An 11,141-nucleotide genomic window follows, 5' to 3' on the forward strand; every position below is an offset into this window, starting at 1 on the left:
GAGTTCAAGAACCCCCCCCCCCCCCCACAACCACACACACACTAAGCTTGCGTTGGAAGAAACTTCAGGGAGAAGCAGTTTTGTAAAGATGGGTCAATATCAGTCACAAGAGAGCCCTCAATACTATCTTCAGACAGTCCACCCATAGGAGCCCCTCTGAGGAAACCTTGACCACGCTTGCCCCTTCTCAGAATGAGCACAGACACAATAATTCAGTTCAAGACTTTATTTTACAATAATGGGAAGCTGTGAAATGAGACCAGGTCTGGCCACCAAAGATTTCCTCCAAGAGGCTTCCTGTGGGAAGAGAGTCACCTACAAGAAAACAAGAAGGTGAGTGAGGACAGCTAGGGCCTCTGAGATGATCAAGCTTCCACAATAAACACAGGCTAAGAGATTCTTCACAAGTTTACTCCAACCCACTGTGCTGCAAACCAAACCGGTAAGTTTACTCCTTCAACCTACTGTGGAGGGAATGCCCTCAAACATGCCAGTAAACTCAAGGCAAGTAGAAACACTGAGTACACAGGTCACAGGTCACTGCCTTGTGAGCCAGTCATAAATGGAAAAACATGTATACATCCCCCCCCCCCCCCATGTAAATCTTCTCTTTGCAAAGGGTGGCCCAGCAACTCCACTCAAGCAGAGACCACAGCATTTGGGATTCATTCTTATGAAGTCTACAATCCTACATGGATGGGTACGCCATCAGCATGGGACCAGGTTTAAAGTTCCCTTTTCCTTTAGCCAAGTAATGCAAAGCAAATGAGATTTGTGCAAACAGCGAAATATCCCCATCGCTCCTGGTTGTCCTGTCAAGACAATAGCGATCTTCTGCCCCTCTGTTGGCTAGTGTGCCCCGTTTCTCCCGCCACAAATTGGGTGGCTGCTCTCTGGTTGTTAAGCCTTCCCTGGCTTGGAATGCCCTCCCATTTTTTCTTCGCAACACTCAGCACCCGCTAGCATTTAAGAAATTATTAGAAACCTATCCGTTCCCAAAATTTGCTGGCCACAAAGTTAGAGACTCCTCTTGGCCCCGCACTGGGACACTCCTTGGAGTAGCTATTGCGTGTTACAAAAGGACTTAACATAAGTACCCACACGGTGAGCTTTCCCTCGTCATCTTGGACAGCTTTATAGTCTGGACCAATAAACTACTTATCTCCCAAACCACACCCTACTGCAAAGCAGTAGAATCTGCCAGTAAATAGAACATTTGAAAATCTATTTCTCAAATGGGATTTAATAAGTGAACAGTTTCCCCATTAATGTATGGTCTAATGCAGAAACATTGCACTCTTCAACACTCAATATTTTGAGTAGTAAATTTAGGTAGTTAAATCACAAATCTTTTTAATTTGGATTTCTATGATTTAGTTACCTCAGTTCATTTACATTAATTGACATAAATTGTATAAACCCATGACTTACCCCTTAAAACTGCAGCTTGAATTTGATTGGTTCCACGCAGACATGTAGACAACCACCATCTGTGCTTCAGGCATTGGTGCGGCACGGAGACAGAAGATTGCATCTTAAGCTGTGGGTAATCTGCAATAGACAGCAAGGATAAATTGGTACAAGGCTCAAGTGGAGAAACCAATATCTTGGGGGTGGACTAATGTGGGCATACTGTACCCACAATAAGGCCCTCCAGCAAAGGCAGCAGCTCTTTGTCTGCAAGAAAGGTTTCTCCTCCAGGGAGGAGAGATTTCACTGCGAGATAACTGAATGGAGGCTTTCTGTACGGCCCTTGGGTGCCAAAATTCAGGCTATCTCGAGAGAGGTGACAGAACAGCGCCAAACTCTGCCCCCTCTCTGTTGACGTCAGCACTGCAGCCGGTTCACCCAGTGGGACACCCAATGTAAAAAAACGAGTGCCCACGTGGGGCCCCGGCTGCAGTGCTGAGGTCGGCTTAAATTAAAGCCACTTTTTTTAATTTAGTCATCACATAATAGAAATAGAGGTAAGAAATAAGAAGGTAAAAAAAGTGGGAAAACAAAGTATAGAGAAGAGGCTGGATAATTGCCATTATGTGCTGGCCTTTAGTTCCAGTAGCCACCCCAGCCCCCCTCCCCACCCACTTGTTGCCTGTTATTTGATGCAACTTTGGGGTGCACTGGGCTCCTGCTACCCAGGGCCCTCGGTGCTCTTCCCCCAAAACAAATGATCTCGTCAATTGATCCTCAAATGACCAGGCCTTTAACACCTCTAAGGCCCTAGTAAATGGTACCCTCGGTACCGAGGGCATAGGTACTAAAGGGCCAATCAGGACTTATAGAGCACACTACTCACCTGTGAGGGTCTCGAGGCATGGGGGGGGGGGGGGGAAGAGGAGTCAGGCAGCTTAGAGGTCTGAACTGAATGCTTGCAGTGTGCGGCTTCATCTGATGATTGAGGAGGGAGGGGTTCTCTCAAGACCTGGCAAGGGCTCGGTCGGCAGAGCAGAGTTCTCTTGGGGGCGTGGAAGGAGATTCTTTCGCTGAGGTATTGGGGTCCAGTGGTGGAGGGCTTTGTAGGGGTGAGTGAGCAGCTTGAAGGTAACTGACGGGGAGCCGGTGGAGGGCAGAGAGGTGCTGGGTGATGTGGGTGCGGCAGTCTGGAGTTTGCAAAAGAGATTCGTTCATTCTGATGTGCAGAGCGTTTCCATAGGCCACCCTGCTGGTGTTAATTGCAGGGGTGAGGGTCTTCCTGGAGTCGGGGGGATCCATTTGAAGGTCTTAGAGGAAGTGGAGGGTGTTGGAACATGTGGAGGACACACCGTTGATCTGTCAATTAATGGTGAGCGAGGAGAAGAGTATGAAGCAGAGGTTGTGGGCGTGGTCCAGGGATGGGAGGGTTTCTGAGGGTTTCAGAGGGTGGGGGGCCACCAAGTGTCAGCCCACGCAGTGGGGGTGGATCCCAGGAGGACGACTTCCGTTTTCTCAAAGTTGAGGTTCAAGCAGCTGCTGCTCATCCAGGATGCGACGTCCTTCATTCCTTCCTGGAAATTGGGCCGGGTGATGTCGGGTGATGAGCTGGGTGTCGTAGGATACTATGCGGAATCTGTTTTCTGACGAGTCCCCCAAGAGCTGCAGCATATATTGTGCCACTCTAAGGGACTCCGCACTAAACTCGGGCTGCATGACAAGGAGCTCGAAGTGAAAACATGACATGGCGCTGTGTGCCAGGTTCTCGAATACTGCATGTAATGCAACTTAACCCTATTAGAGAGGGACTGTCTTGTCACCAGTACTGCTAGACTGGGATTCATAGAGTACACTACTCACCTGTAAGGGTCTCAAGGTACATGGGGGGGGTTCAGGCAGCTCCGGGGTCATCTATAGAGCCAGGTCTTGAGGTCTTAACTGAATGCTTGTAGTGCGGGGCTTCATCTGATGCGGGGGGGGGTTGTTCCAGGTCTTGGCCACGATGTAGGAGAAGGATTTGCCTCCTGTTCTGGCTCAGGTGATGCAGGGGATTTCAGCAAGGGCTAGGTCGGCAGAGCAGAGGTTTCTCTTGGGGGCGTGGAAGGGGAGTCTTTCTTGGAGGTATTGGGGTCCGGTGTTGTCGACGGCTTTGTAGGCGTGAGTGAGCAGCTTGAAGGTAACCAGCGGAGGTCACGGAGCTGCTGTGGTCATGATGTGGGATGCTGAAGAAGCCTGGCTGCAGCACCCTGGAGTTTGTGAAAGTGTGTTTTGTCGATTCCGGTGTAGAGGGAGTTTCCGTAGTCCAGCCTGCTGGTGAGGAGTGTGTGGGTGGGTGACAATCTTCCTAGAGTCAGGGGGGATCCATTTGAAAACTTGCGGAATATGCAGAGGATGTTGAAACATTGAGAACGTGGTATTGATCTGTCAGTTCAGGGTGAGTGAGAAGTAGAGTTTGATGTAGAGGGTGCGGGCTTGGTGTGTGGGAGGGTTCCCAAGGATGGGGCACCACCAGGTGTCGTCCCACACGGTGGGGTGGATCCGAGGGGGACTTCCGTTTTCTCCAAGTTGAGCTTCAGCAGCTGCTGCTCATCCAGGTTGAGGCGTCCTTCTTTCCTTCCTGGAAATTGTGTCTGGTGATGTTGGGCTCCTTGATGAGGGAGAGGAGCTGGGTAGGATACTATGCCAAGTCTGTTTTCTGACAATTCCCCCAAGAGCTGCAGCATATATTGTGCCACTCTAAGGGACTCCGCACTAAACTCCTGCAGAGAGCGTGACAAGGAGCTCAAAGAAGTCAGAACAGAGTGCGCCAGGTCTCCCAATACTGCATGTAATGTAAGTTGCCCCTACAGCAGCCCTTATGGTGCAATATATTAATGTGAGACCAGAACCGTATGAGCCACACAGATGCCAGCATCATTTAGTAATCCATGCATCCAGAGGGCATCCTAGAGGCTTTGCACCCCTGCCCACAGGATGGCCCGCGGATAGGTATTCCAGTGCTGGGGAGCGTCTAAGAGGCCCACCGTCTAAATATACAAGTCTGGCTCACTTTGTCCAGAGCCCTTTGGCACGTGGGCAGGCAGGAATGTTACCTATGCAAGACAAGCGTCCACCCTCAGGCAAGAAGCACTCCTTAAATGCACTACCGTACGTTGATGCACTTTTCAGAAGTGATCATCTTGGTGATGGCTAATGTAGGGTCTTTCGGACAGGGTTATGCCCACTTCAACCAGGAAGTGGTCATAAAGGGTGCATAGTGCCCTCCGGGGTAAATAGCCTATTGGCTACCATCCTATACTCCCCTAAAATTAGGATTTGGGGGATCATGGCACTAGGAAATCTGATCCGGATGCCTACAAAGAAGGACACTGAAGAGTAACAAAAGCATAAGACTGAAGAGCCACTGTCTTGGCACCAGCCCTGCCAGCCTTTGTTCGGTTCTGCCAAAACTGGGCTAAAGAAGTCTAGCGCTACCGCTGCTGTGCCCCTAAAGCCTGGGAGATCTAGATGCCTTCAATAAAGACTCAAGAAATGTGGAGCAGCGGAGCCGCTTCCATGCATCACGCAGGCACCCAAAAAAAGGAAGAAAGTGCTCCAGACCACAAAAAACGGATACCAAAAAACACGACTGCACCCGTGCTTCCTAGCCCGAGCTGAAGTGGCCCAACGGTGCTTGCGTGGTCCAATGGTGTTTGCGTGTTCCTCCAAAGAAAGAGCTCATCTTGGACTGGTCCACTGTGGACTTCCTGACACTGCCTGCCGCTTCGGTTTGAAGCTCCCCTCCACAGAGAGCGCTCCCAGTGCTGAAAATCTGACGCCTAAAGACACCTCTACACCCACTGCCTCTGGAGAAGAGGACTGAAGGCACCCCCAAACATCACAAGTTTAGACCCCCCTATTGGTTCAGCCAGACTATTCTCCCAGTCCAAACCTGCAGCCTCTTTTCCGACAGACCAAAGACTTCAATGGGGCACCAGAGGCTGCAGAGTACCTCTGCACCCGGCCGCCCCAGTGCTGCCAGGAGTGAACGGTTGGTGCGGCCTTGGAGCTTGCCCCGTACTCATCTTAATTCCAGAAAATTGGGCCCGCAAGGCGCTGTCGAGTGGCCAAACGCAATACAGTTTTACCTCCAGAGGTGATTACCTCAAAGCGCTTCAATTAAGGCTTAAGTATCAAAATGACCAGATGCTGAAACACCATCCGCACCTGGAAGCCCCAGTGTCTCAAGGTGGCCTGCTTGTGTGGCATTGGACCTAGTCCCGTACTCACCTTAAGTCACGGGGAAGGGTCCCGTAAGTCGTTCTTAAATTACCGTATACAGCGTATGTTTTCTTCCCAAGGCCATGAAGTGCTTCATTTATGATTTAAAGTATCAAAAACAGGTTCTGGTTTTTTTTTTTAAGAACCAAATGGTCAACAACGGTAGTGCCTCAAGTTATATAAAGTGAAAGTTTTTTATAAATTTGTGGGGAATTTCCTAGAGTTGTGTGCATCATTTATTGGCCGGGTGTACACAGATGTTTCAGACTGATAAGCCCAAGGCTGCTCGACCACACTGCCCCCTAGAAGAGCACCTTGGGATTGCTTGAGGAACTACCCGTCCACTCATAGGGGGAATACATGGGCTTTGCACAGTACATAACTTTGATATACCACAAAAAGCCAGCTTCCGACTTGGTTGTAGTAAACGTGCCTCAAAGTTCAAAAGTTTCCACAAGCAGCTGCTTAACACCGGGCCCGGCTTAAATATTCTAGGAAAACAATGTTTAACATGGTCCTCAAACAACCACGTCAGCCTTTCAGCGCTTCCGTCTCCCATACAGAAGCCTTGAAAAAGATGGAGCATGTTCACGTCTACTCCAGGATCACTCCTTGAAAGAGTCCAGGGTACCACCATCCAAACGCAAGAGGCCTAGATCGGGCGAAGGAGGTGAAAAGAGCCGGAGGAGCAGCGATTCAACGGATTGCTGGCCGCCCCTCCACGGTTCTCACAGGGGGCAGAGACCACCAGGGAGCTGCAAAGAGCAGTCCAGAATAAAGATTGAGAAATGTTGGGTATGGATGTCAAAGGGTACTTCTAGTTTATAAACACATTGGTAACAATGCCCCAGAACCTATTGCTAGAAGGCCCACAAGAGCACAATATGGCGGGATACAAGGGTCTTGAACCCCTCGGAGCCCTATAAAATGGACCTATTATCAAGACAACTTAAGCCACAGTTGCTCCATCCCTTGGCAAGACTGGTCGGATGCTTGCTTTTGGTACCGTCACAACCTGCATTCCTAATCAACCCCTCTCCGAGAGCAAATCTACAGGGTCGTAGAATGAGGGGGGGGGGGGTCGCTGCACCCCACCCAACCAAATGCATGTAGGTAATTAGATGGTACAGATGTTCAGTCTAGTATGATACCTTTCCTCTGCTTAGGAAATGCACTTCAGAGAGACATGAAGTTCAGACCCTGCACCGGAGGGGAAGGCCCAAGAAACTAACCAGAAGGTTAACGACTGAACACGCAACCTTCAGGGCCCTCAATGGGTTTATACAAGACCTTCAGACCTCCTGGTAAAGACAGGCTCTAAAGACCACAGAACTGGTAAAGGACTACACTGGTAGTCACCAATGTCACTTAAGATTTACCATTTACAGGTAAAGTTATAGCTATTAAAACTAGCTGGATACTCTTGAAGGGAGCTTTGCTGGTCTGAGATGGAACGAGGGCAATCGCAAATTCAAATAAAAGCTCGAAACGATCAGTCTACGCTCACAAACGGAGGGTCGAAGAGGCTATTTGGGAGGAGGTTTATTGTGATCAACATTCTACGACAAGTCGGTTAATCGATAATGCCGAGCCATGCAGGATGTTTGGAGCCATGGAAAGCTGTCCCTTTGCACAGAGATTAACTAAAGAAAAGAGGATGTTTGACGCCCACAAACCGTACAGCAAAGTAGCAAGACACAGGGGTATGCAGAAAGTCTAAGAAATAAATGGTTTAGGTATAAGTACTAAAACAAGAACCAAGGCAGCAGAAGGGCCTGCATCTGTACTACCATGCCGGGTCCGGTGGCTCAGTGGACTGATGCATCCACTGCAGGGGCCTGTGTTTGACCTCATGGTCGCAGGTTGAAAGCCCGGCGAGTCCACTCAGCCTTTCATCCATCTGAGGGTGATAAAATGAGAACCATTCAGTTGGGTAGCAACAAACATGTTATTTAGCACCAAGATATCTACGGGTGAACGTGCCCTTTACAAATACACGTTATGTTATCAGTACCCACGAGTGCCACTTGGTACTCAAATGGTGAAGAAAATACTTCAACTGCAGAAAAGAGATGCTGCAGTTTGAGGTGAATGGTGGGCGTGAAAAGAAGCTAGCCCATCCATTCCCAGCTGCTGAGGAGCGGTCACTCGCGGAGTCCTATGAGCTGGTTCTCCAGTGAGTCTCGCCCGTCAAGTGCTCCTAAACTAGGAGTTCATCAAGAGACCGCAGCAAAAGACATGTAAAGGCTTGAATTGCCAATGCAAACTATGCCACCGCGTGCCAAGGCGCTTCACTGCAGCTCCGCGACAACCTGAAAGAGAAGAAGTTAAAGCAACACAAGCCAAACCAGCAGATCTACAAAGCAAACAACTCTGTTTAGGAGAAAAAGTGCAGAAGGAAATAAAGACAGGATCACCACTTGTGGTCAAGGCTGAAAACCAGCAATGGTCCCATCAGACGATCAAAGTCACAGCGGAGCCCACCACACGGAAGACTCGTCCAGCGGATCACATAGGATGAGAGGTTACAGAAGAACCAGCTACAAGCCTGCATGGAAACAAAACAAAAATAGACATTAAAGATGGAGCGCATTGTAAATAAAATAAAATGGAACCTCAACAGCTCCCCCGCTGAAACCCAAGAAAATCCTCTCCTGAATAGAGAGAAGTGTGACCCACAAACACAAAGAACCTACCGACTGTGTCCCTTTGTACTGGTCCAAAGGGAAACAAAACCCCAAAACAAGGTTTTTTTTTTTCTTACTAACAGCCCCCTAAGACTAACCCTGGGCGTAGTTCGTGGAGTTACACTATGCGGAACTGTGCGAAGTTACATAAAAACTCTGCGAAGTTCCGCGAGAGGCGGAGTGCATTGCAAACTGCAGTTTGTGCTGGTATTCCAGCCACTCGGGTAGAAATTCTACCCAAGCGGCAGCTCACGCACTTACTGTCTGCGAATGGTAAAATAAAAAACTCTGCTGCACATCACGAAGCAGAGTTATCTGCACTCCGCGAGCTCCGCAAACGGGACGAAGATCACCGCCCAGGCCTACCTAAGACGTAAGCGAATTAAGGAATCGAACGGATATTTCAGCTGCATTCCTACCCAGAGACAGAGCGAACAACAACTGCAGAAACCTTCTGGGCACCATCTTCACAGATTCATATAACCTTCCGCACCCTCAAAGCGCCTCCAGGTCAGAAAGAACACGTCCCGTCACTGAAGTCTGCTCCAAACAGGCCGTAATCTGATTAAAGCCCTTACAGAAGCCCCGCCCCCCTCACTCCACCCCAAGAAACAAGCATTGGTGCCTCACCTTAGAGCCAGACTCCTGGGCTTCGAGAATCACCTGGTGGAGGAGAGAAGAAAGAAACAAGCATTGGTGCCTCACCTTAGAGCCAGACTCCTGGGCTTCGAGAATCACCTGGTGGAGGAGAGAAGAAACAAGCATTGGTGCCTCACCTTGGAGCCAGACTCAGGGGGCTCGAGAATCACCTAGTGGAGGAGAGAAGAAAGAAACAAGCATTGGTGCGTCACCTCGAAGCCAGACTCCTGGGCTTCGAGAATCACCTGGTGGAGAGAAGAAAGAAACAAGCATTGGTGCCTCACCTTAGAGCCAGACTCCTGGGCTTCGAGAAACACCTGGTGGAGAGAAGAAAGAAACAAGCATTGGTGCCCCACCTTAGAGCCAGACTCCTGGGCTTCGAGAAACACCTGGTGGAGGAGAGAAGAAACAAACAAGCATTGGTGCCTCACCTTGGAGCCAGACTCAGGGGGCTCGAGAATCACCTAGTGGAGGAGAGAAGAAAGAAACAAGCATTGGTGCGTCACCTCGAAGCCAGACTCCTGGGCTTCGAGAATCACCTGGTGGAGAGAAGAAAGAAACAAGCATTGGTGCCTCACCTTAGAGCCAGACTCCTGGGCTTCGAGAATCACCTGGTGGAGGAGAGAAGAAACAAACAAGCATTGGTGCCTCACCTTGGAGCCAGACTCAGGGGGCTCGAGAATCACCTAGTGGAGGAGAGAAGAAAGAAACAAGCATTGGTGCGTCACCTCGAAGCCAGACTCCTGGGCTTCGAGAATCACCTGGTGGAGAGAAGAAAGAAACAAGCATTGGTGCCTCACCTTAGAGCCAGACTCCTGGGCTTCGAGAAACACCTGGTGGAGAGAAGAAAGAAACAAGCATTGGTGCCCCACCTTAGAGCCAGACTCCTGGGCTTCGAGAATCACCTGGTGGAGAAGAGAGGAAAGAAACACCAAGGAGCATTACTCACAATAGTAGCATTCAACTGGCTTCAATCTAAACCGGCACAAAAACACGCCAATCTTAAAGCCTTAATTCTATACGTTTCCTCTTTCACCCCTGTTCCAATAACAAGCATTGGAAACTCAAAGAAAGCAACCTTTCCCTCATCACCGAGGTTCACTCTCCTCCTTGTGAGACTCGACACAGCTGCAGCACAAAGGCAAATTAGAATTTAAAATAGTTTTACCTGCTGAAATGCTTAGTTGAAAGCGTTTATAAAACACCAATTCGCCCAGACCACCTTACCTGAGTGAAGCCAGAGCACCAGGCCCCTCCCCCATCTTTAAATCTAGTGCAGGTGAGACACCTGGTCACGTGGCCACATTTGGACCAATCACAGGATCCCCGGTAGCTCCAGGCCACGCCCACCGCGGTCACGTGACACTCCGGGCCAATCCCAGGCTTCCATGAGGAGGCAGGTGGGGCAGCATGGTGAGCCCCCCCCCCGGGGGGTCATTCATTGGCTCCCGAGGTAGAGCCAGGCTCTGATTGGACACCTGCTATTGGGGGCTTCTGGGCACCTGAGGGTGGGCAGGTGACGGCCCCGTAGGTGGATTCTCATTGGTCGGAGGAGGCTCCCTCATCACCGGGGCCTTTAACTCCTCAGATGCTTTAAAAGGGGGCGCGTCTAGTGCACGGGGGAGGAGGAGGGAATAAAGGAAAGTGGGGAACATGTCACCTGCCTCTGTTTAATTAGCCCCTGCTTCCTGCTCCTGGGCTTTTATTTGACAGGCTAATGCATTCTGGGAGTTGTAGTCTTGGTTCCCTGCAGATGTCAGGTTAACCTCGCTTTGTAAAAGGAAAGCTAGGCGTGCCCTCATGGGTGGCGGACAAGGACAGATGTTGGACGTGGACGTCTTCCCCTCCCCCCTTGGCTGAGTGAGTGAAAGGGCGAGAGAGTGACTGAATGGATGGGTGAGTGAGTGAAAGTGCAAGAGCGCGAGTGGGTGGGTGGGTGGGTGAAAGGGCATGAAAGCGAGTGAATGGACAAGTAAGTGAAAGGGTGGATGAATAAGCAGGGCACAAGTGGGGGGACGCGGTCACCTGAAGTGACGTCACAACAGGAAGTGACATCACGAAAGGTGCGCTCCATTCTCGTCCCAGAGAGGCCAAAGAGTGAAGTCCCGCTGTTTGACAGTGTGGGGGGGGGGACGACGACAGCGT

The 11,141-nt window shown here is 50.1% G+C and overlaps 1 long non-coding RNA gene across 2 annotated transcripts; it reads right to left on the minus strand.

The window, feature by feature from the left end:
- Positions 1-211: 211 nt before the first annotated feature.
- LOC144798709 (uncharacterized) lies at positions 212-9,232 on the minus strand. Of its 2 annotated transcripts, none has more exons than XR_013603623.1 (3): positions 9,134-9,232; positions 1,432-1,551; positions 212-315 (listed from the first exon to the last, which is right to left on the minus strand). It is a non-coding gene; the product is annotated as an uncharacterized LOC144798709 (long non-coding RNA). The 2 variants fall into 2 exon arrangements; XR_013603624.1 differs by lacking the exon at positions 9,134-9,232 and adding an exon at positions 8,088-8,442.
- Between the last annotated feature and the right edge of the window lie 1,909 nt (positions 9,233-11,141).

This window comes from Lissotriton helveticus, chromosome 12 (assembly GCF_964261635.1).
Source record: "Lissotriton helveticus chromosome 12, aLisHel1.1, whole genome shotgun sequence".
Taxonomy (NCBI): Eukaryota; Metazoa; Chordata; class Amphibia; order Caudata; family Salamandridae; genus Lissotriton; species Lissotriton helveticus.